General features: G+C 45.0%; 1 protein-coding gene across 1 annotated transcript in view; it reads right to left on the bottom strand.

Moving 5' to 3' along the window:
- Window positions 1–21,565, bottom strand: part of ITCH (itchy E3 ubiquitin protein ligase) — a 97,626-nt gene extending 76,061 nt beyond the window's left edge. Inside the window, exon 1 of the mRNA XM_083147695.1 lies at window positions 21,249–21,565. The gene's annotated coding sequence lies outside the window, so the exon portion shown is untranslated. The remainder of the gene's footprint in view (window positions 1–21,248) is intronic.
- Window positions 21,566–26,300: the final 4,735 nt, after the last annotated feature.

Below are 26,300 nucleotides of genomic sequence, written 5' to 3'. Positions count from 1 at the left end.
GCTTCTACTGCGTTCACTTAACATTAGATAGCCGCTCACATACATAGAGTTACAGGGGATACCCCCGCTGACGTCACCTTACATGACGGCAACTCCGCACGGCGCGGCTGTCAGATACCGCTGACCCCGCCATAGGCACCAGCTGACAGCGTCAATGAAGGAGGAACTGGCGCCCTTTCTTAAGGTATTTATATGGAGGGGATGCTGGCTGCGGCTGTTGCTGTAACTCCCCGCTACAGCCGCGGGGTCCCTGAGTCGAATGGGCTGTCACTGGCAGAGTCCCTGCGGCGGATGGAAACTACTAGTTTCCATCCGCCTTAGGGACCCCCGCCACTGACATCCCATTCGCCGCAGGGACCTTGTGGCTGCAGGGGGGAGTTAAGCGTTACAGCAGCTGCCGCCAGCACCCCCTCCGTCTCCCCCCTCAGCAGCCTGACAGCTTCTTCCCCCCTCAGCAGCCTTACCGCTTCTCCCCCCCTCAGCAGCAGTAGACATCCCCCTCCTCCTGCAGCAGAGGGGACAGCGCTGCACGCCGTGGAAGGACCCGCTGCGGGTGCTTCAACCCACAGCGACCATTTACACCGGTCTCTACACGGGTCCATACCGTGTTCTACCCAGGTCAGGACCTGGGTAGAGGACCCGTGTAAATGGACACGGCTTCACCCCATTTACACCGCCGCAGATCCGGGTCTGACCCGCCGCTGACCCAGATTTTTCGGCGGTGTAAAAGGGGTATAAATGATGTCAGAAGACCCACGGTCCAAGTAGACTACAAAAGGAGATATCATGTGTTTCTTTCCCAAATAGATCTCTTCAACGTTCCAGGTAAAGACAAAGGAGATTGTGGACGCTTATCTTGGAAAGACTGATAAATGCCATGATCACTGTACCTGCCTACTTCAACAAGTCAGGCCAAGAATGATGCAGACACAATTTCTGGCCTCAATGTTTTGATTATAGTCAATGAGCTGCCTGCTGAAGCTATTGTCTAGGAGTTGGACAAAAAGGGTGTCGCATAGAAAAATGTGTTGATCTTTGTGTTACTTTTTATGCGATGCAGTTATAATCCTGGCAGCAGTCGGGATTCCAGCACTGGAACACCAGCATCTCGAACAAAATTGATCCGGGGCAGGTTAGGGTTAGGCTGGAGGGATAGGATGCAAGCTGGGAGGGTTAGGTGTTCAGGAAGACAGGGTTAAAGCAGAACACAGATCCTCCATATTGGGATGCCCTAGTCTTCATTTGACCGCTGGTATCTCCACCACCAGGATTGAGTATGTAACCCCTTTTGATGTATCCATTCTGAACATTGAAGAGGGGATCTTCAAATTGAAGTCAACAGCCAGTGACACGCATTTTGTTGGGATGGCTTTGACTACTTTGTAGCTGGGTTCAAGAGGAAGCATGAGAAAGAAATAATTGGCAATAAGAGCTCTATACCAGTTCCATATAGCTTGTAAGTGTGCACTGTAATCCAAAGGGATACCGTCATTAGGTGTACAGTAACTAGGTCAACAAGCATTGGGTCGACACCACTAGGTCGACATGCAGCAAGGTCGGCATGGATATAGGTTGACATTCGGTCAAAAAATGTGAAAAACCCCATGTTAACCTTTTGACTGTCAATCTAACACTAGTGTCGACCTAGACCAGCCATGTCAAACTGGCGGCCCTGGCCGCCTACTTTTGTGGCCCGCAGGATCAAGGGCAAAATCCCTTTCTGAACGCTGAAGCCAGGAGAGGCTTCAGAAGAAAAGGTGCGGTAATACTGCACATTTTCTTCTGAAGCCTCTCCTTGCTTCAGCGTTCCCAGTAGTGCATTGCGCGGGTGCACGTGTGATGTCACCGCGCACCCGCACAGTGCAGGGCTGAGGCCTTGGCGGCGGAGACGGGAAGGCAGGGTAGTGGAGGGCGGCTGCAGTGAGAGGGCAGAGCGGCCTGCAGTTACCCTCTGCCAGAGGCAGCATCAGGAAGCAGAGCAGTGCTTCCCCGTCAGCACTGGGATGAAGTAACCCTCCATGTGCCTGCCAGCGGTAAGATGCCTTTTTTGTGTGTGTTATCTTATGGGGGCATGTGTGTTATCCGGCACTATGGGTGCATATGTGTTATCAGGCACCGTGGGGCCAATGTGAATCTTGGCTTATTCTCTGTGTCAGAATGTGAATCTTGGCTTATTCTCTGTGTCAGAATGTGAATCTTGGCTTATTCTCTGTGTCAGAATGTGAATCTTGGCTTATTCTCTGTGTCAGAATGTGAATCTTGGCTTATTCTCTGTGTCAGAATGTGAATCTTGGCTTATTCTCTGTGTCAGAATGTGAATCTTGGCTTATTCTCTGTGTCAGAATGTGAATCTTGGCTTATGCTCTGTGTCAGAATGTGAATCTTGGCTTATTCTCAGTGTCAGAATGTGATTTTCGGCTTATTCTCTGTGTCAGAATGTGATTTTCGGCTTATTCTGTTTCAGAATGTAAATTTGAACGCTAAATAGACACTGATATATAATATAATACAGAGGAGGCGACTGTAAAGTGCTGACAATGGGTATTTAGGACTTTTTTTTTTTTGCGGCCCACACAAGACTTAAGGGCCCCACACACGGACAATTCACAGGCATTTTCTGAGTGATTTTACTTAATCGCTCAGAAAATGCATGAAGCCGCATGTAAATCGCTGTGTGTGTAGTCAACACAGCGATTTACATGCGCGCCCCCGCTGCTCAGAATCTGCACAAGATTCAGAATGGACCGGTCAGTAAATTCAGAGCAGTCAATGAGATGCTCATCTCCCGCATGTGTGGCGTGGGGATGAGCAGGGCCATCTGAGCGACTGTCACAGAAGACGCCGCCAACACGAATACCCGCTGTCACTCACCACCCCGCTGCCGCCCAGAAGCCTCCACGACCCACCATGCCTGCCCGCTGCAGTCAGATGGAAGCTGCAGTCAGATGGAAGCTGCAGTGACAGGACACAACGCTGGAAGACTCCGGAGTTAGTGAGTATTTTTATTTAATTACACTATGCCACCAATGGGGAAAGAGGGATGCCACGCTATACCACCAACGATGGTACGGGGGACACTACCACCAATTATTAAATGTTTAGGGCAGGGGTCCTCAAACTACGGCCCGCGGGCCAGATGCGGCCCGCAGAGGACTTTCATGTGGCCCGCCTGCTTGCCGCTGCCCAGGCAATCAATCTGACTTGCCTCACTAGCCGGGACCGGGAGGATGGACGGGCAGGCTGGCTGGCGAATGGACGGACGGGCGGGGGCGTGGCCTGTGACATCGGGTGGAAGCAGGGGGGGGGGTCGTCATCGGGAGAGAGGGGGGAGGTTATCCTGCTTACTCTCTCTGCTGAGCCCCAGGGCCGGCGCTACCCACTAAAGCAGTGGATGCAAAGCAGGGAGGCGCTGGCCAGGAGAGGCGCACTGCCCACTTTGCATCTCTCTGCTGTCCTGCTTTTACTGCCGGCCCGGCTGCTGCACTGTCAGTGTTTACTGTGTCTATGACAGGCAGCTCCGGAAGCATGACCTGACCTTCAACCTCTGTCCCTCCCAATAACGCCTCCTCCCATGTCCGTCCCGGCGTCGTCCGCACAGGCTGGCAGTAGAAGTTTCAGCAGTCTCCCTGCTGCTTTATGTTCCTGCTATTAAGCACGGAACTCTTCCCCCTTACACTCCAGTTACTAGCCCTCCCCCTCTGCATTCTACATGCTGCTGCTGCACCAGCCAAGAGTGACTGAAAACAGCTTTAACCCTTTCACAGCTGACTTTTATACAGTAAGCTACAAGTGTGTGTGTGTGTGTTTAATTTTTACAGAGCTAGTGTGTGTATTTATATTTTCTCTCTCTCTCTCAAACACACACACACACACACACACACACACACACACACTGTATATATTGTATATTTTAACTACTTGTTGCACCCAAACTTCCCAATCTCCCATCACTGTCACCCCCTGTGGTCTCTACTTCTCTCCCACCCAACAGCTGCTGTCGCCCCCCCCACAACCCCTCACCCCCTGTGGTCTCTACCTCTCTCATAAATGGTCACTCCTGTGGTCTATACCTCTCTCCCACCACTGACCACTGTTGCCCCCGTGGTCTCTACCTCTCTCCCACCTAGTTTTTGTTTTTACTATTGTCCGGCCCTCCAATGGTCTGAGGTACAGTGAACTGGCCCCCGATTTAAAAAGTTTGAGGACCCCTGGTTTAGGGGAAGGGGGGGGGGGTCACTGTACCACCAATGACTAAACCTAAATGTTGGGGGGGGGTGCTGAATCTCTGACACAAATCTCTCTGTATGTGGCTCATTATCTGAAAGAGTGAAATCTCTTGTGCTGAATTTCCCGTTATGTATCTCTGGCACACATCTCTGCGTATTTAGGGCCCTTTAGACCTTGATTATTCGGCCAAGTTGGGATTTTGAGTTTCACATGCCTGACCTAGACCCATGTCGACCTAGACCAGGGCTTGACAAATTTATTTAAAATCTAGGAGCAAGGATGAAAATATAGGAGCCAGATAAACTAATAATAGGGACAGTTCCCCCCCCCCTAAAAACTGCCATTACATATACCATGGGCCGTAATGACCATTACACCAAACATCGTAATGCTAATATATATATATATATATATATTTTTTTTTTTATTATTATTTATTTATTTATTAACAGTTTCTTATATAGCGCAGCATATTCCGTTGCGCTTTACAATAGCAGACAGTGATACAACAAACAGGGTATTTACAGACAGTCAAAATGTAGGAGGGCCCTGCTCGCAAGCTTACAATCTATAGGGAAATAGGCATTGATACATAAGGATAGATACTGTATTCTTCATTGCATCGATTCCACCAGAACGCAAGGTTCTATGACTGGTTCTGGAATTTGATAAGCTTGCCTGAAGCGATGAGTTTTTAGGGAACGCTTATAGGAGATATATATATATATATATAACCACATGCCATAATTACATATTATGCCACATAAGTTCCGCTTATACCTACATGCTCATTGCTGTGGGTTTCAGGTTTGACGCCTGGGGTTAACATACTAATTTCCAATGGGGATAAAATGCTCTGCCAGGGGTCAATATGCTTGTTGCTATGGGGTTACCATGGTCTGCCAGGGGTTAACATGCTTGTTGCTTTGGGGTTACCATGGTCTACCAGGGGTTTACCTTCTCATTGCCAAGGGGTTAACATGCTGTGCCAGGGGTTAACATGCTTGTTGCTATGGGGTTACCATGTTCTGCCAGGGGTTAACCTGCTCGTTGCCAAGGGGTTAAACTGCTTGTTGCCATGCCATAGTCTGACAGCAGCTGGGGGTTAGTAGCAGCGGCGATGGCACACTTTGATATGGAAGGATTACACAGAAAAATAAAGGTAGTGATAGAAGAACCGCAACCTTTTTTTAAATGGGTGTATTGTGTAAATTCCCTAGTAAGCTGCTTTAAAGTTTAACTCTTAATACTTGAAATCACTCCATCAGATAGAACACAGATGACATTACCTGTTCTGTAACAAGCATATGTTCTGGAATAAATCAATTGACAGTTGACCTACAGCAGAGTGAGCAATGTGTGTCGACTTCCTTCTGCGACACACCCCGAGTAGCTACATCTTAGATAGCTTGAGGTTTGTAACAATTAAGCAATATGAATTAGAGGTTGTTTACAATGAGATAGAGTAAGAACTGTGGTCAAAAGGTCTTCAACTCGGATAGTCAAAATTGACAATTAGTCTAAACCTCAGTGTGCGCACACCATTATTTTTGGATCTGGTCAAGATCCCACAGATTTCTTGGCACATTTTTGTCTGATCATTTGATTTAGAGATGTTGAACTATAAACATACCGATTTAGGTCACCCTGAAGCTCTCCTTTACCACCTTGCTCAAAGTAGAATACCTATTATGATTTAGAGCATTCCAAAGAGAAAGACACCATTTCTTTCCAGGACAACTTGCTGCAAATGAAGTTGATCAACTAGATGCTGAATTATAAGATATTTGACAGACCTATGGGAAGTACTGACTATGTTAATCCTTTGAATGGTATGGAAGTCGAATTACACACACGCCATTTTAGGATAGTATGGCCGCCATTTTGGTTCGCAGAGTTGCGCAAATAAAGTTTCCATACCCGAGTATGCGTGACAAAGTGGACCAGAAGAGTAGCCATACTATCACACATAAATTCATAAATACATACTGACACTAAGTAAAATGTAGTTAAAGGTTTAGAACGCCACACATAGCTTAGTTAGCCCTGCATACATCTGTCTGTATCATGTTTAGTACCGTTCCGTTTCTTATGCGTAGTATTCCGGTCATTGCGAATATTTCGCAATATACACAGCTCGATAGTTATGGACATAATCCATATTCCAGGGACAGTTTCTGTTGAAAGTATGTAACAAAGGAATCCAGATGAAACCAGTTCTTATCACTGCTGACGCCGAAACCACCAAACAAAGGACTCTTAAAGTTCACTCCCCTGGACCTAGCCAAACCAGGAGTATCATCTTACCCCCCAATCACAGCTGACCTGACATACGACCTCTGACCAATGAGAACGGCCTTTGACCTCCCCTTTCTGACCCTATAAGATAGGGGACCCAGAGCAGCCAAGTCTCTTCGGCACATCTACCTTTCCCTGACTTACCACCGGGCTATAGTTCATTCCTGAACGATAGCGAGCTCTGACCGGACTGCGCTTCGCATATTTGATGAGAACGGTAACTGTTGCATTAACGGTATTTATTCTTATTGTATTGATTGGCTGATTGTGTCTTGTATCTGTTTTCTTTCCCCCTAGCTGAGCCTGTTTAGTATTCATTGTTAGTATATTGTATCACTTGTTATACCTGTTTATTCTTATTTCTGTAACCCCCTTTTGTCCATTAGGGACTTAAATACAACCTTTTTACGGAGTTCTTATCTCCTTATTTCTATATCAGTGGTCGTGTCTGTTTATTCGCATAATAGCGACAAGGTATATTACGGACACTGTCCGATAAGGTATATTCACAGATTAGAGACAAAGTACTGCGAAGGAATCTCTGATTAAGGTATTGGTTCTTGGTGTACATAATACAATAAAAGGTACGCTACGCTGCGCTACGCTTTGTTCGCACGTAGTTAGGTATAAAGGGTACGTTGGTTGCGGACTTATTACGTAACCAGCACTTTTCACTTATTGTCACTCAGGTCATATTTAATCGCCATTAACAATGGCAAGTGAATTTATCAAAATAGGTGTGAAAATTGGAAAGCAAACATTTTTATTCATCATAATGACCTGTAAGGTTTACCTTTTTTTTTATGGATTTTTTAATTTGAATTTATATCACAAATGTGAGCAACGCTGACATTTTTAGCAGATACTTTGCACATCTCAGATGTTGGCACTCAAAGGGTTAAGAAACAAGCTCTCAAAAGTGCGCAATCTTTCAATCATTGTATTTATTTACAGTAATTACAGACCCATGATCAACCTGCGATCAGCCTTAAGGTTTCTGTTCACAGGACAGAATTATCAAAGCTATATGTCAACCTATCAGACTAGCGTCACCTCAGAACAAGTCCACACTGTATTTCAGCTTGCCAATGTGCACCTTAAATGCCCAAACAGGGCAGATTATTTTAAAGTGTTTACCTCTATGATTTCTGCACACCAATGGGTACACTACTGGTGAGGTAAATAAAAAAAACTTACTGTATGTGTTAAGCAATTTAGTTTGTAAGCTCTAATGGGGCAGGGACTATTCTGTGCACTACACTGTGCCATTATTAATAAAATCAAGCATTAAGATACAAGTCTCCATTGAAGAGACCATTTACCATTTTAAATGTATCCTTTCATTAGAATGTTACTAATGACAATCCGGTCACTTCATAGCACTGTCATAATCCTTACACTCTTCTATTTTCCTGAAATTACATTGTAGAGATCCAGATGAAAAATGAAGGCCCTCTCCCCCCCCCCAGGTACATGTAGCAAATGACAACTGCACATATTCAAAAATCAATTCTCTATCTACAAAGATAATTGCATAATAACGCTCAACAGGAATTGTGACTTTTGGTCTTTGGTTCACATGACAGCTATTTAAAGAAAAAAAAAATGCACAAATGCTGCTCCAGAATGTGCCGACACGGTCAGCACACCATTAAAAGCAACAGATGTCCTTTATACAAAAACTTATGAAAAAGAAACAATGTAAAATGAATGCAGTAGCAGAAATATAATTATATTACACATACTATATCCTAGAACAGTGATAGCCAACTCCAGTCCTCGAGCGCTACCAACAGTTCCCATTTCCCAGACAACCTAGCTGCTGCACTCATTACTCACTAACACATTTTAAAAGATCCACAGGTGACAACTAATTACTTCACTTGTGATTCTGTGATGCGGGCTGTCCGATGTGTGCTTTGAGGTGCGCGCTCCCAAGGCACCTCATCGCACAGTACAAAAAGTATGTGCCTGCACATACTTTTTGTACTTTGTTTTCATCACATTGCATCGCATTGCATGCACAACACACGCACAGGCAATGCAATGCGATCCGTGCTTGTTAAGCACGGAACGCACGCACGTATGTATCGCACCGTGTATGGCCAGCATAACTGTTGATAGCTTTCGAGGACTGGAGTTGGCTACCCCAGCCCTAGAATGTAGTGGTTCCCAAACTGTATTCAGTGGCACCCTGGGCGACTTTCTGGGGTGATGTGGTTCGGTAGTCATTGACCAATTGAAATTATTTATTAACAAGTAATAAGCAAATTGTGGCCAAACAGAAGTGATTCCTGTCCATTACCACATAACTGACCTTTAAGCCCCCCATACACGGTCCGTTCATCGGATCCATTCTGTGCTTAAACAGCACACATCGTATCGGATCGCATCCCTTGTGCATGCACTGCGATCCGATAAGATGTTTACCTAGTACAAAAAGTATGTGCAGCACATACTTTTTGTACCGTACTATGTGATGCGCGGGAGCAGGCATCGCATAGTACAGAACGGAGCCGGTCCACAACGGACCGTGTATGGGCTCCTTAAGGATTAGATAAACACAATTTACTTTATTTAATACTTTTCCAGATATAATCAATTAATGAGAACACAAATTCTCATACTCATGTGTGCCGTGATTCAAAACGTTTGGGAATCACTGTTCTAAGGAAATGTATATTTCTATCATTACATAAGAAATTGCACAGATCAACATTAGATACACTTATTCAGAACACAAAATTTCTAAGTTGGAAACGTCAAAATGTTTAAATACTTTCAGAACAGACAATGACATGTATGTAACCTTGATGAGGAATGACAGGGATGTAAGAAAATATAGCTGAAATTATTATATATGAATTATAAGATGTTAAAAAAAACAGTAGTGTGCTTTTAGAAGTACACTGTATTACCCACAAGAGGAGGGAGAGCCTAGATGACAGAAGTGAAACTTTGCTGTCTAGTGTACAATGGCCCAAGTCCAGATCTCATGAGGTAAACAGAATAGAACACACCCCTGACAAAGGAGTGGAAAGGTGCTCTTCCCCCATTCAGACAAGCTTATGCCTGTTCAATCAAATATGTGAATCATAACTACTATTTTAAGTTAAAAAGTAAACTTTCCTTTGAACAAACATAAAACTGCCAAATCAAATATTTGGGATGTTCAACTGTAAACAGTAGATTTATACAGTAACTTAACAATTCTGTTTTTATAATAAAAAGTTACATTAAGGTTGATATTGTGCAGTGGAAACACACCCAGTTGAAATTCTCCTGATCGAGCAACCCAGCATTTCAATTCAGGCAGTGAGCAGGGTTGAACACGGAATTACCCAGCTTGCGTCACAGTGTAAACAGTTAACCCGAGTTGATGTCACCTGGGACCCAGTCCTAGCAATGAAACAGCTGGTGCTGGGAGAAGTTCTTATCTACCTGCACCGGCTCAGGACTAAACTCGAGAGACGTCACCTACCGGTATGAGTGTCATGTGTGATTAAACATGTATGTGTGATTAAAAGTGTGACATGTGTGTCAGTATAGACACACATGTTGTATGTAGGAGTTTGCCATGAGAGCAGACTGGCAGCTCTGGTTTGTAGAATAGCATTGCAGACCAGACTTAAATTAGACTAAATTAAAATTGTGAGGATGCAGCTACCAGCACTATTAAATGGACTATTAAATGGACTATATTGCATATAGCACTTAAAGTCAGGAGACGTAGTGACTAATGCCCAGGGCTTAGTTTGTGGTAAACTGCATTTTCCTACATGTGTGTTTCACATTGGGCTACAAAGCAGCTAAAAAGAGTCTTACAGGACCCATAGAATAAATGTATTAAATTAACCATTTCACTTAGGTATATCTTAAATATCAAACGGTTGTTCAATATTTAAATAACTTAGGAAAAAAAAATATATATATATATATATATACATACACACACGTCCAATAAACCGCAGCACTCCAGCCTTTTGAAAAAATGCAAAAACTTTTTAATTATAGCATAGCAACGTTTCAATACAATGTATGTATTTTCCTCAGTGCTTATATAAGGTATGTGTGTGTGTTATGTGTTTGATACTCTGCTTGAAAACTATGCCTGCGTAGCATCGAAACGTTGCAGCAAATAAAAGTTATTTCCTTACCCACCGTCATCGTGTATATTTGGAGTGCCGCACCAACACTGGGACTCTACATGCATCTACAGTGCGGGCACCCAGGACGTTTATACTAAGGAGGCTGTGCCGGGCATTTGGACATATATATTGGACACTGCGGTCTTTGGCGACCACGGTTTCCAGCCACGGGCACACCCACTTTTCTACACATCTGGTGTTTCACCAACACAGGATTTCATCGACATCTGACGACATCCCGTCGACCCACAGCTTGAAGCCGCATTTGGCTGATTTGTGGCTTTTAATCAATCTGACAGACATCTGCAGCAATATGGATCCACTATCGCAGGATGAACCCTCTGGCAGTGGATTCTCCTGTCCCGTCTACACGCTGGGGAATGTCCACACTTATGAAGATGAAGCACAACAGATTTTATGTGGTGGTTAGATAGACGATCTGGCAGAGGCTACCCCACTCGAGGAACTGTACAGAGACTTACTTAAAATCAAGAAGCGTGAAGTCGATTATTTTTACCATGCTATGTCGCTGAGCGACTATTACCGCGCTAGAAAAATACCCAGGGGCCTTAGGGTAAAGAATAGCCCTACGATAGGCAAACGTGATGTGGCATTCTGCCAAAAATGGGTGGCTATAGCCAACAAATGCGCCTTCGACTTCATGCTCCTGATTATAGAATTCTCTAACAAAGAGGTCAATCTATGTAAAGAGAAGGTAACTGCCTTTGAAACCTTACACAAGACCAATCTTGAAAATGACACAGGTACCAAGTGGTACGAAAAGCTAAATTCACAACTGCAAGCCTATAAGCGCGAATTAATAAAATTCAAAAAGGACAAGCGAACTAAAGTCGACATCGACTATGAGACGCATTGTGTATATCAATGGACTGTACCTGGTCGGGAGGGTGGCCCAAAACGCCCTTTCTTTATGCGCAATCGAGGCAACCCCTACCGAGCTAATGAGTCATCAACCGACTAACTCGTCCAGCAGTGAATCAAACAGTGGTAGACCGAGAAACCCTAAACAGCTGGCCCCTTTAGGTGTGGCGACGCGGGCACATACAGGAGGCCATGCAGATACACCAGAAGAGGTGGTCAGAACAAGAGGAAGGGGTTCGAAAAAACTACCCAGAGGGAAGTAAATTTGGTTATCAATCTTTCCACATACCAACTCACTAATGCTGAGACTGCTGTCCTGTCAAAGGGACTCTCCTTCGTGCCTTCAGTGTCTTTCAATGAATTGGACTGGACCATTGAACACCACCGATTGGCCAGGCAATTACGACTAAAAGAATATTTTAACAAACCTCCTGAGCCATGTCCCAAATCCTCTACCACCACTCCAGAAGAAATTCTGCCGAAACAATGGACAAAAATTCTTCCAAGATCATCCTATGACCCTCAGTCGTTTAATGCATCCATCAGAACTTTTTCCAGAGTCCTTAATGAGGATGTACAAAAATCTGCTAGGGAATTTGTATCCCCATACAATAATCTAAGTAAACATGAACGCTTAGCCCTTAAAGATCTGGCAGCCAATAACACACTTGTGTTTCACCCCGCTGATAAAGGCGGGGCACTTGTCATTATGGATATGGAGAAATACCACCAGCAAGTGATGTGCCATCTTAACGACACGACCACCTATCGGAAGCTTCACAGTGATCCATCATGCATCTTTCAGAGGGAATTACAATCACTACTGCAAGCATCAGTGGACAACAACATTATCACCAAAAAATTGATGTCGGCGCTGATACCTGCCCATCCGCTAGTCCCGTTGTTTTATTGCACACCCAAGGTGCATAAAGCACTGGTTGACCCCCCTGATGCAACTTCTGTCCATCTATCTAGATTCCCTATTACAGCCCTGTATTAGGAACCACCCCCGATACCTGATGGATACAACTGCGTTACTTCGAACCCTGCAGACTTTACCTGTGCTTGATGAGGACATGTATATGTTCACAATAGACATATGCTCGTTATATACGTCGATACCCCACGATATGGGTCTCCAAGCATTACGACACTTTCTTACGGACAATGCCTCATACTCTGGTCCTGATGTGGAGCTAACCATTGAGCTCATGAATATGATCTTAACCAAGAATTTTTTCTTATACAACAATGCAGCTGATGGGCGTGGCTATGGGGGCAGCGGTGGCCCCCTCATATGCCAACGTCTTTATGAATGAATTTGAAGAACATTTTCTGTTTGCTAATCCATGTATAGCCACACATATCATACAGTACCATCGATATATCGATGACCTCCAGATCTTTTGGAGGGGGTCCCCTACGATATTGTGTGAATACATTGATGCCCACAATTCTACAACCCACCCCATTAAGTTTACATATACTCATGATAAGACCCAGATACACTTCCTTGATGTGCAGATTACTGTTTTCAATGGACAGGTGGACACGGGTGTCTACACAAAACTGACCGATAGAAACAACGCTTTATTGTATTCCAGCTGCCATCCCCGGGCGTCTGTTAGGAGCCTTCCATACTCCCAGATGCTGCGAATGAGACGCATCGTGTCTGATACAGCCGTTGCCAGCACCCAGATGGATGAAATGATCCAGCGATTCATCAATAGAGGGTATCCCCTTGATGAACTCCTGGCTACCAAAGATAGGGTGATGCGATTAGAACGCAATGAGCTCCTGTTACCGCGCATACAGTCTTCAGATTCTTCTGAACTGTTACCCTGGGTTACGACTTACAATCTCATGAGCCCTAACATAAAACAGAACACTAAAGCACACTGGCCCCTAGTACAAACTGACCCGGATGTAGGCGTGCAGAATTCCAGGCTCTTGACGAGCTATAAACGTTCTAGAAATTTAAATGACATCCTGGTGAAATCTAATGCTGCACCTGCCAAAATGTCCCGTACCACACGCAAAATGGGCTGTGTACGTTGCCCATGTGTAACCTGTCAATATTTGGTACCAGGTTCCACATTTTGCCATCCCAGGACGGGACAAAAATTGCACATCCGCCATACCCTATCGTGCAATACTACCCATACTGTCTATCAGATCATCTGCCCCTGTGGGCTGTCATATCGGTAAAACAGAACGCCCCTTCAAGGAGCGGATGGCAGCCCACAGATCCGCCATCAAAAAGGCTTTATCAGTGGGTTCCAGCGACCAGCCCGTCGCACGCCATTTTGCCTTGTACAAACATAGTGTCATTTCAATCAGATATAGAATGATTGCCCATGTACCTCAAACCTTGAGGGGAAGCAATAGGGGAGCAGCCTTCCTGAGGTGTGAGGCTAGGTGGATCATCAGGCTTGGCACTGTTGCCCCCCACGGTCTTAATGAGTATACGGGCATCTCTACGTTATTATAGCCAGCTCTAATATGATCGTTCCTTCCTGCTATATGTATACTGCTTTTATTGTGCTATCTAGCCTGGTTACATTGTTATACATTATGTATTATGTACATGATCCTTGCTGCCCTTGTTGCCTGTCAGCATACGCTAGTTGCTTGTTTTGTTATTATTGTCATGGTGACGGGTGCACCACCTATCAGAGGCCTGATCGTCAGAACGGCGGATGCCGCTGACGTCACAGACCTGCGCCGCATACACGGCGCCTCCTGGCCCGGCCGGCGCTGAAACACAGGGTGCTTATATAAGGTATGTGTGTGTGTTATGTGTTAGATACTCTGCTTGAAAATGATGCCTGCGAAGCATCGAAACGTTGCAGCAAATAAAATATATTTCCTTACCCACCGTCATCGTGTATATGTGCCGTGCCGCACCAACACTGGGACATATATATATATATATACACATACATACACACACACGCAAATTATAATGGTCAGTAAAGCAAAATATTATTAAAATAAGGAATAAGTGTAAAACTGCTGTGTACTGTCCATATTCCAGGTATTATTACACTAATGGTGTGTACACACGTTAGATGTGCCTTAAGATCCTATCCACGATCTGATCAGATAGGATCTTAAGGCACATCTGATTTGCATCCTATCTTGACTATATAGTGCAGATCTGCACTATATAGACAAGGCAGCAAAGACTTTCTGGCTTCCGATACGTGAACGCGCATCGGGATCGCAAGGGTTAAAACCCTTGCGATCTGCATCCGATGCCGATCCGATGTTGACTATATCATCAACATCGGAAAGGAAATCGGACCGTGTGTACACAGCATTTGGGTGTGTCCAATTACCCACTGTAATTTACTGCAGACAATGATATCATCAGGGTCTGTACCACTGAACCTGAAAAGCTGATGGGAAGCAGGCTGGCATAACAGAAACCACAAGTTTAACGGATTCTGTGTGATCGTGCAAAAATCTACTTTTAAATAAGACCTTACATAGAATTTGACGGCAGATAAGAACCATTTGGCCCATCTAGTCTGCCCCTTTTTTTACCCTTCAGGTAAACTCAACCCTTTTTAATCCTTATTTCTTTGTAAGGATATTCATATGCCTATCCCAAGCATGTTTAAATTGTTCTACTGTCTTAGCCTCTACCACCTCTGATGGGAGGCTATTCCACTTATCCACTACCCTTACTGGATTCCCTGTAAATAAAAATATAGGCAAAAATGTGAGAATTTTTTTTTTTGCAACCGATGCATTTTTTGCTATTAACTGGATACCCCCAAGTCTATGAGGATGATCAAATTGCCCTCAAGTGCAAGTTGGTGTGGCAACAGCCTATGCAGGAAACTGGATATAGCTCCACAGGGCTGCAAGCAGTGTTGTGCAAATTCGTGCAGCTGCTGCCGATGTATTCACATTGCAGTAATTGCAATTCGCACCCTTGTGGGTAAACGGATTGACTTCCATTTGTTTGGAAAATGTAAACAGTTAACACAAAGTAGCAATTGGTACAAATAAAAAATAAGATTGTTGCCACTATAATTCATACATTTAAGTTTAAGGGGGTATTTATCAAAGCTTGGTTGGAGATATAATTTTGAGATAAATCAGCAAGTAATTAATTTTGAACTCATTTTTTCCATATTATATGCAGTGTTCGCTGTAGGATTTTTTTAGGGCAGGAAGGATACTTTTTTAATTGGGAGGGCATATTTTATATTAGAAACAAAACATATATAAAAAAATTGGTACTTGGTACCCTATAGATTGTAAGCTTGCGAGCAGGGCCCTCCTACATTTATACACTATATAAAGTCAAATCCACGCCGACGTGGATTGTGGGGGTATGAAAAGGTCGGAGGACGCGTACCGCCGCCGCTCGCCATGCTTCGGGTTGGCGTTGATAGCACGGGTGGCGTGGGGGTGCTTTTTACATTGTAAGCACCTATTACCATGCTTTTACAATTATTTATCTTATAGGGGGCACATTTAACATTGAAAACACCCATTAGGGTGCTTATACAATTTCAAATCTTAGAACATTGTATATGCCATACAATGGCATACAATTCGATGGTATAAATTTGCAGTTGTATAACATCTGCTAACATTGTATCGCATCGCGTACCATCATATGCCTTATGATATGAGATGCGATGGGCGCCGTGATAATACACAAGTACCAAAAAATTTAACACTGCACTAGGATTATGCCCATTAAACATGGTCATACTCTGCTATGCTCATGACATATTCTGTCGTAATGACAATTACACATTATGGCACACACTGTAATGCAGTGGTCAGGGAACAGGGGTAACTTACCCCAAATGGGGTAAAAATGAAATTCCTGGGGGTAATGGACAGACGTGCTGCCGAGACACATGCCAGGCTGTGTCTCTCGGCAGCGCGACTGTCCATTACCCCAGGAATTTCATTTAATTGCATATATAATCTATATATAGATTCTATAAGCATGCATGTGTGTGTTACAGTAATGGAGTGTACAAGGATCTAACGCAGTGCAATTGTTTATAACACGCTTCTATGGCAGGTATTCAATGCTGTTTGCGAGTGGTGACAGCGAGCAGGGCTTCCTGCTCGCTGTCACCAGTCACCCTGACAGTATTCAACACACCCTCCGCATATGCCAATTCCCCCTCGCTCCGTTTTTTTGAGCGAGGGGGAATTGGCGGATGCGGCTCCAGAAGCAGCGAGACTCGCTGCTAAAAACAGTGAGTTTTCTGCAGAAGCCGTGGGTCTCGCTGTTTTGGGGAATTCTCGCCGTCCTGTGACGGCGAGGATTTCCCCAGAACGTTGAATAGAGCGAGCGGCCGGGGTATCTCCAGGTAAGCTGGCTCTCAGATGTTGTAAGCCATTATCATGTGGCCTTACACTGGGCTATTAGGCCCATAAATTTGTTATTGTGCATGGGATGGGTTTGGGAGTGTGATTCCCCCTTTGTTGGTATGGCTGGTCTGCTCCAGGGTAGCACACCCTAACACTTTATTAACATTTATGTTTTTTCCCTATTGTATGTATTATTTTAATCACACCTTCACCTCCCTACATAGCACTTATGTGCTTCTTATTTAACACTTACTAATTTTCATTTGTGTGCTGCCCTGGAGTAGTCAGCCTGTGTCGGCATGTTGGGGGCCCACACCCCAGACCCATACCCAGTGTTAGGGACCCCCAGTGACAGAGACGCCTTGACGTACGGCCTGGGGGCTTAACCCTATATCTGCAGATATATGCAACCAAGATCTCTGTATTGTCTGATTATTATATGTATATTTCTCATTCAGTGTGCAATAGGGATACAAACTGTTTTTCTTTCCTAACCAGATTTACCCCTCCCTGTTGGCACCTGAATGACAGACCTCTGATTGAGCAGCTTACCAATAAAAATGTTGTGCAGTTGAGAGGCATAGATGGGTCAGCAATAGGAGGGATTGCTGACACCTGAGTGCCATTGGAGAAGCCAGGGGTATCTCCAGGTAAGCTGGCTCTCAGATGTTGTAAGCCATTATCATGTGGCCTTACACTGGGCTATTAGGCCCATAAATTTGTTATTGTGCATGGGATGGGTTTGGGAGTGTGATTCCCCCTTTGTTGGTATGGCTGGTCTGCTCCAGGGTAGCACACCCTAACACTTTATTAACATTTATGTTTTTTCCCTATTGTATGTATTATTTTAATCACACCTTCACCTCCCTACATAGCACTTATGTGCTTCTTATTTAACACTTACTAATTTTCATTTGTGTGCTGCCCTGGAGTAGTCAGCCTGTGTCGGCATGTTGGGGGCCCACACCCCAGACCCATACCCAGTGTTAGGGACCCCCAGTGACAGAGACGCCTTGACGTACGGCCTGGGGGCTTAACCCTATATCTGCAGATATATGCAACCAAGATCTCTGTATTGTCTGATTATTATATGTATATTTCTCATTCAGTGTGCAATAGGGATACAAACTGTTTTTCTTTCCTAACCAGATTTACCCCTCCCTGTTGGCACCTGAATGACAGACCTCTGATTGAGCAGCTTACCAATAAAAATGTTGTGCAGTTGAGAGGCATAGATGGGTCAGCAATAGGAGGGATTGCTGACACCTGAGTGCCATTGGAGAAGCCAGGGGTATCTCCAGGTAAGCTGGCTCTCAGATGTTGTAAGCCATTATCATGTGGCCTTACACTGGGCTATTAGGCCCATAAATTTGTTATTGTGCATGGGATGGGTTTGGGAGTGTGATTCCCCCTTTGTTGGTATGGCTGGTCTGCTCCAGGGTAGCACACCCTAACACTTTATTAACATTTATGTTTTTTCCCTATTGTATGTATTATTTTAATCACACCTTCACCTCCCTACATAGCACTTATGTGCTTCTTATTTAACACTTACTAATTTTCATTTGTGTGCTGCCCTGGAGTAGTCAGCCTGTGTCGGCATGTTGGGGGCCCACACCCCAGACCCATACCCAGTGTTAGGGACCCCCAGTGACAGAGACGCCTTGACGTACGGCCTGGGGGCTTAACCCTATATCTGCAGATATATGCAACCAAGATCTCTGTATTGTCTGATTATTATATGTATATTTCTCATTCAGTGTGCAATAGGGATACAAACTGTTTTTCTTTCCTAACCAGATTTACCCCTCCCTGTTGGCACCTGAATGACAGACCTCTGATTGAGCAGCTTACCAATAAAAATGTTGTGCAGTATTCAACACACCCTCCGCATATGCCAATTCCCCCTCGCTCCGTTTTTTTGAGCGAGGGGGAATTGGCGGATGCGGCTCCAGAAGCAGCGAGACTCGCTGCTAAAAACAGTGAGTTTTCTGCAGAAGCCGTGGGTCTCGCTGTTTTGGGGAATTCTCGCCGTCCTGTGACGGCGAGGATTTCCCCAGAACGTTGAATAGAGCGAGCGGCCGGCGCGGGGGTTAAACAGCGAGGATTGCTGGTTTTCTGCAATCCTCGCTGTTTAACCCCCTCGCCGGCCGCTCGCTGCAGCATTGAATACCCCATTTTGAGTGATGCCATGGGCCCAGCCTCAGCCCTCTTCTTCAGTAGAGTCAACTAGTTGCTGCACCATCTCTGTAGCGTGCATTCTGTACTGCGCTGCAGCTTGAGTTTCTTTGCCTGGTTATAGGCACCTGTCAAGGTATACCATCTCTAATCTAGGGAAACAATTTGCACAGGATGTCACTAGATCATCTTAAAATTCTGACACCAATAGTTACCTGGACGTCACATTATCAATGGCTATACCACACACAGCCTGGCAGCCATTGATGATGATTATGAGGATGACCACACACAGCAATACATGGTCATCATCATCAATGGCTGCCAGGCTGTGTACCGTACTAGCAGGATAGACCATCAATTTCATACATCAATATACACACTTATATTTTAGAGATTAGATTTTTTGGTACTTATGTATTATCTGGGCTCCCATGTTAAATGCACTCCATTTTTTCATACCCCCTACTATCCAACTATGAATGGAGTTGATTTTATATAGTGTGGCGAGCGTAGCGAGCCACCGTGCCCGAAGCGTGGCGAGCGCAGCGAGCCCCGCGAGGGGACGCAGTCTCATAAGAAAAACGGGAGCCCAGATATTACATAAGTACCGATTTTTTTATCAAAATAGCATCAATTGTAGTTAAGAGATGGCATTTATCAGGGATTATGCTTTGGGTGCCTCAGACACCTGAAGCATAATCCCCAATATGCATCCCTTCAGAGATGCGGTCACAGAACGTATCCCTGATCTTATGTGTTATTGCCCACAAATAGGAATTTGACACCTTAAAAAAAAGAAGACGGTGGGCTATAAGATAGCCCAATACTTACCATTGGGATAAAATTGTGGAGAAAATACATCATCGTGGCAGAAAAATAGACAGGGCTTGTAAAATTACCCGTCCACCCCTTTGAAGTAAATGCAGAACACTGAATGCATTCATAGAAAAAAAAAAAAAACACAACACCACCATAAACTTTTAAAATGTGTAAAAGGAGTGTCTGCTGGTGCACAAGTACTCTGAATGGTTGACATTTAATATCACACGAAGGTATGTCAAACCCAAAAACCATGCTTCAGAATATTTAATGTTTAGTATTCTAATTTAAGACTGCTCTAGAGGGCGTTTCCTAAAAGTTACAAGCTTACCTATTTGACAATTAATAAGTCACCTACAATTGCCAACGGAATTACTTATAGAACTACAGTCTTTTTAATAAGAGGCTTACAGGATCTTAAACTAGTGTAATGACATATGTCACAATGAGTACTTTTGTATAGTTTTCATTTGCATGAAAAATAAAAAAAATGCAAAAGTAATGAAAAATCAACACTATTTAACGAAAAATCGTTGAGTACTGAGAAAAAATGACAGCTGTCCAATGCAGATATGTCCTTGCCCAGTGTATATTAGACTAGTTGTGCTGCCCGTTTATAAAGCAATTCTATAGTAAATTATGGATTGCAAGAACAAGCAAAAAAATATATCCTTTATATTGCAACTCATGAGTTCTCAGATGTGACAAATAAAAGAATACAATGGATATCGAGCTTTGGGCACACATACAATGCTAACTAAAGACCATAAAATTACCCAAAGAAACATGAGATAAAAATACATTGTTAAGAAAATGCGATGATGATACAATATCACAAAACGACACCAACAAAAAAAACAATCCTCAGCTACTGTCTACTTCTATATCCTGTTGTCAATTTTAGCCCTTTGTACATGGCTACAGAACCTTGTGCCGCCTTATAAATACTACATGAATAATAATAATAATCAGCAAAAGTACAAAGCACAATGGTGACACCGACACAACATCGTCCGTGGTTTATCCTACAACTCCACATTAAAAAAACACAAAAAGCCATTAAGACTACATTAATAAAACAGACTACACAGGGGAGACACTGGTGTAAATAAACAGCATATCATAAGTAAACTGAAGACCTAGTATTGTTTATTTTATTATGAGCTTCAGGTGGTCAATGGTAAACACCCCAATAAAGAGACACCCATGCCAAACACGCACTATGAGCAACAATCGTATGACAAGATATGAGCCACACGTCGCTAAACAAACACACCATATAACACAAAACCACATGACTACAAGGTGTAACAGGGCAACGCAGCGGCCAGTATGACTTACCGAGCCAGGGAACAGCCTGACACAACTCAGCCTGGGCCTGGAAGCGCTGTCAAGACGACACTCGGTCCTTCGGCTCTTCCGCCCCGGTGAAGATGGCAGCGGCCGGTATGAGCAGCCAGGAAACGACAATCTAAGGGCTGTGCACTGAGCATGCGCAGTGCGCGATAGTTCGAAGGATGTCCGGGAGCAATAAAGCTTTAGTTGAGAGGTGCTTGGACGCAGGGCGCATGCGCAATGTGCACGAACGTAAAGCGCACTCTACGTGGAAGTGTGTTACATTTTATCAATAAAGTTTCATCCACATAGAACTGGGACAACGAATGGTATATGCTAAATCCTTATGAGCTAAAGGACCTTTCACGCCCAGGGGGAGGAGCAAGGCTGGGGTCTTGCTCCTTCATTATCAACGCCACCACTGGTTGCCTTTAGTAACCAGGTGGCGATCGATACTATACACTCGAATGGAGTGTATAATATTTATCTTTGTTTACTTGGCATAGTAACTGCAGTGTATTATTTCACCACACGTTATTTTAATTCCAAACACATCACAGCTATGCAAAATGTATATTACAATTCAATACATTACAAAACAATTCAAAAAGGGAACTTGGAGGCAAGGGGGCAGAGGCAATGTGGTAGTTAGATTGAGTTTAAAGAGTGGATCAGTGTGTGATCACACATATCACAGCCAATACACACACCATTATATTACATTATGCGGGTGCCGGACGGCTCCCCGACAGTCGGGATTCCGACAGTCATTACTCCGAATCGGAATCCTGACTGCTCCCTCGTGGGGGTCCACGACCCCCATAGAGGGAGAATAAAATAGGTGGCGAGCACAGCTCGCCACCGCGCTCGCAGCGAGCCCGCAAGGGGCTACATTGCGCTCCCCCCGCTGTGCAGTCAGGATTCCGACGTCTGAGTAATGACTGTCGGAATCCCGACTGTCGGGCAAATATACCACACCCACATTACATACCCTCCAACATTTGAAGGGCAGAAATAGGTACACATTCAGAAAGGGGGCGTGGCCATGTGGAAGGGGGCGTGTCACAACACAAAAGGGGCGTGACATTACGCAACACATCGTAATGCCCGTTACACATTTTAGTAAACGCCGTAATGCCAATTACACATAAGGCCACACACCGTAATGCCTATTACACATTGTACAACACATCGTGATGCCCATTACATACTAAATAACAAACCATAATGCCCATTACATATTTGATGCATAAATGCTGCTTACCTACATGCTCATTGCTAGAGGGTTCTTTCTTGATGCCAGGGCTTCATGTTTGATGTCAAGGAGGATTTGGCTTCATGCTTGTTGCTAAGAGGGAGTGCATGGCATGTTGCCAAGGGGGAATATAATGCTATAATGCCGATTGCAAAGGGTGGGGGACTTGCTCGTTGCCAAGGGGGGGGGGGGGGGGGAGAAAATGCTGTTGTCAAGGGGAGGAATTGCTCGTTGTCAAGGGGGGGAGAAAATGCTCTTGTCAAGGGGGGGGGATTGCTCGTTGTCAAGGGGGAGCCGCCGGACACACACAATTGATTAAATTGATAGCCGGGCAGAGAGAGCAGGCTGTGCGCGCTGCCCGGCTGTATAGTGTAAGCAGCGGCAGCATCCTCGTCCCTGACCCTCACTATTTTCAATTCTCCCGCTGGGCGCCGCGGCCGCGAGCCAATAGGAGGTCGCGGTCAGACAGCCAATCATGAGCGGCTGCTAGACCGCGACCTCCTATTGGCTCGCGGCTGTCCACTGACTCCAGCCTGAGCCTAGGGAGAAAGAGCCTGCCCTGGGCTGGGCCTTGAATTACGCGGCAGAGACTATGCTGCTGCTGCCGCCGCTTTAGGTAAGCAGACGGCAGAAACTAAATCCAGCCGGGCAGCGCACAGACAGCTCACTGCTGTCTGTGCGCTGCCCGGCTCTTGAATTCGGTACATTCGGTACATGTTTAATTTGCCGGTACAGACCGTAAAAAAACGGTACTGTACCGGCAAATTCGGTACTGTTGGAGGGTATGACATTATGCACATCCCCCCATATTACAGCCAATACACACACCATTATATTACATTATGCACATTCCCCTATATTACAGCCAGTACACACACTATTATATTATGCACCCCCCCCCCCTCATATTACAGCCAATACACACCATTATATTACCTTATGCACATTCCCCTATATTACAGCCAGTACACACACTATTATATTATTTACCCCCCCCCCCCATATTACAGGCAATACACACACCATTATATTACATTATGCACATTCCCCTATATTACAGCCAGTACACACACCATTATATTATGCACCCCCTCATATTACAGCCAATACACACACCATTATATTACTCACATACCCCCACATATTACAGCCAGTACACATACACACCACTGTATCACATACACACAGACACACAATATCTACAGCCCCCTCTCCTCCAGTATGCACAACACTCACCGACCTGGCTGTGTTCTCCTTCCTGGGGCTCGGCTTGGTGCCGGGACCTGGCAGTGTGGTGAGGGAGGCAGCTCACAGCAGGCATAGGAGCAGTAAGAGCTGGCCTGCTGCACGGAGCTCTCTGGGAGTGGTGGGTGGGGCCAGCTTCAGGGAAGTACAATAGCAGAGCCCTGGTTGCCCAACTATCTGCTCCTCTCCATGCACAGAGTGACTTCTGGACTACAAGCACAGCAGCCGGCCACCGCTACCCAAAACCCACATGGCCAGCTGGAGATGCGCAGTGTGGAACTCTGGATTTTAATTGAGGAGTCCCACAAACCGGGAGGACAGAGGGGGTTTGCGGGGCAGCGGGAGGCTCCTCTAAAAATCAGGAGGGTAGGCAAGCCTGCACTAACTGCACCAAAGATTGGATAGTAGGAAGTCAGAATGGTCATTTTACTTAAGATCCTGGGCCAGATGTACCCAGCTTGAAAAGTGATATAATGGAGAGTGATAAACAACCAATCAGCTCCTAGCTGCCATGTCACAGGCTGTGTTTGAAAAAAAATTATAGAGCTGATTGGAAGTTTAACAGTGATAAACTTCCAACCAAACAGCTTCTAACTGTCATTTTTCAAACACAGCCTATGACATCACAGCCAGGATCTGATTGCGGGTAGATGAGGATACAAACAAGAGTTCAGTGTAGTAAAGTGATACCAGAGGTGAGAGTACTTTGAGAAGCTAAAGGTTTTGAAAAAAAATATTGTTTGGAAAAGGAAAGGCCCAAATTATAGGAGGATAGCAATAACTCCTTCAATGGTGAGTTTTTTGGGGGGAGCGCTCCCTAAAAAATCCCACCATACTGAGCACTATATCAGTCGCTTCTCGGGCCTGCCCCCGGCAACCCGGCTGTGTGCGGCGTGACATTGCAAGCAGTGGCGTAACTATAGCTCCGCAGCCCCCGCGGTGGCGGGAGGGCGCAGAGAAATTGGGGGCGCCGCCGGGGGGGCTGCAGGGCTATAGTTACCCGCGGTCTGCGTCTCGCCCGGCTCTCTGTCGGGACCTTTCTGAGGTCACGGTCCCGGCCGGCTCCTGCTGCAATGAAAACTGACAATTAGAAAATGGCTGCCCCCATACTGCAGACAGTTTTCTGTCTGCAGTATGGGGGCAGCCATTTTCTAAGAGTCCGTTTTCATTGTAGCAGCAGGAGCCGGCCGGGACCGTGACGTCAGGAAGGTCCCGACAGAGAGCCGGGCGAGACGCAGACCGCGGGTAAGAAGGGGGGGCAGGTTAGGTGTGTGTGTGTGGGGGGGGGGGCGCCGAATAAACGTGCGGCGGGGGGGCGCTAAATAGTTAGTTACGCCCCTGATTGCAAGGTCACGTCGCACACGGCCGAGGGAGGAGGCAGGGGCGTGCAGCCAGAGCCGGGAAGCGTCTGAAGCTGAGTTCAGCAATCAGCTCAGCGGTGCTGCCTGGCGCTAAACAGCGGAGACAGCATTAATCCCGAGAATTTTCCGGGTTTGACAGACTAGGCACTGAAGCATAGCCTGGAAAATTCTCAGGATTGCCAGGGAAGGGGTTAATATAGAATGGTTTAATTCAGCATGGCAAAGCTATTTCTTCCAGTGAAAATTAACTGTATGTGAACACTTTGAAATGTTCTAGATACAGTGGCAGAAGCACCAGAGACAACGGAGTCAGTCGCCGCCGGGCGTTTGACCTTAAGGGGGCACATGACCGTCTCCTTTGCCTCTGGTGCCCCAGCCACTTACATCAAGAAGCACTGCTCAGCGACACCAGGATGCGGAGCAGAGATAGCTGCTAGACTAAAGACAGAGAGTGGAAGTCTTCTTGAGGGGGACAATGTAATAGCTGATCTGATGATCATATTAATAATTAATTCTGCTCAGTATTCACTGCTGAAAGAGAGAGGAAGGGACCAACATTAAGTTGCAAGTATAGTCAGAAAAATAAAAGAGAAACAAGTACATTTACAGAGTCAGAACTCTCAAAACTGAAAGTGGATAAATCAATGGGGCCAGATCGGATACATCCAAGGATACTAAAAGAGCTTAAAGGGGAGCTTATAAATCCATGAATAGAATTATTCAACCTGTCACTAGCTACTGAAGTAATCCCAGAGGACTGGAAAACAGCAAATGTAGTTCCACTGCACAAAAGTTGATGTAAGGAAGAGGTAAGCAACTATCGACCAGTGAGCCTTACATCAGTAGTAAGGAAATTGATGGAAACACTCTTAAAAAAAAAGAGTTGTAGAATATCTCAAAACAAAACTTAAAGGATCCGAAACAGCATGGGTTTACTGTGGGAAGATCATGTCAAACAAATCTTATTGACTTTTTTGACTGGGTGACTAAAGTAATAGATGAAGGTAGGGCTGTAGATGTAGCTTATCAAAACGTTAGTAAGGCTTTTGACACTGTCCAATATCGCAGACTGTTAAACTTGAAAGCTTGGGATTGGATCCTAAAATGGTTGAATGGATAAGATCTTGGTTGCAGGACAGAAAACAGAGAGTTGTAGTAAACGGAGTACAGTCAAAGGAGGGAAAGGTTACAAGTGGA

This window comes from Crinia signifera, chromosome 6 (genome assembly GCF_055691185.1).
Source record: "Crinia signifera chromosome 6, ASM5569118v1, whole genome shotgun sequence".
NCBI lineage: Eukaryota > Metazoa > Chordata > Amphibia > Anura > Myobatrachidae > Crinia > Crinia signifera.
Note: the sequence above shows the minus strand (reverse complement) of the source record. Positions and strands in the feature narration are given on the sequence as shown.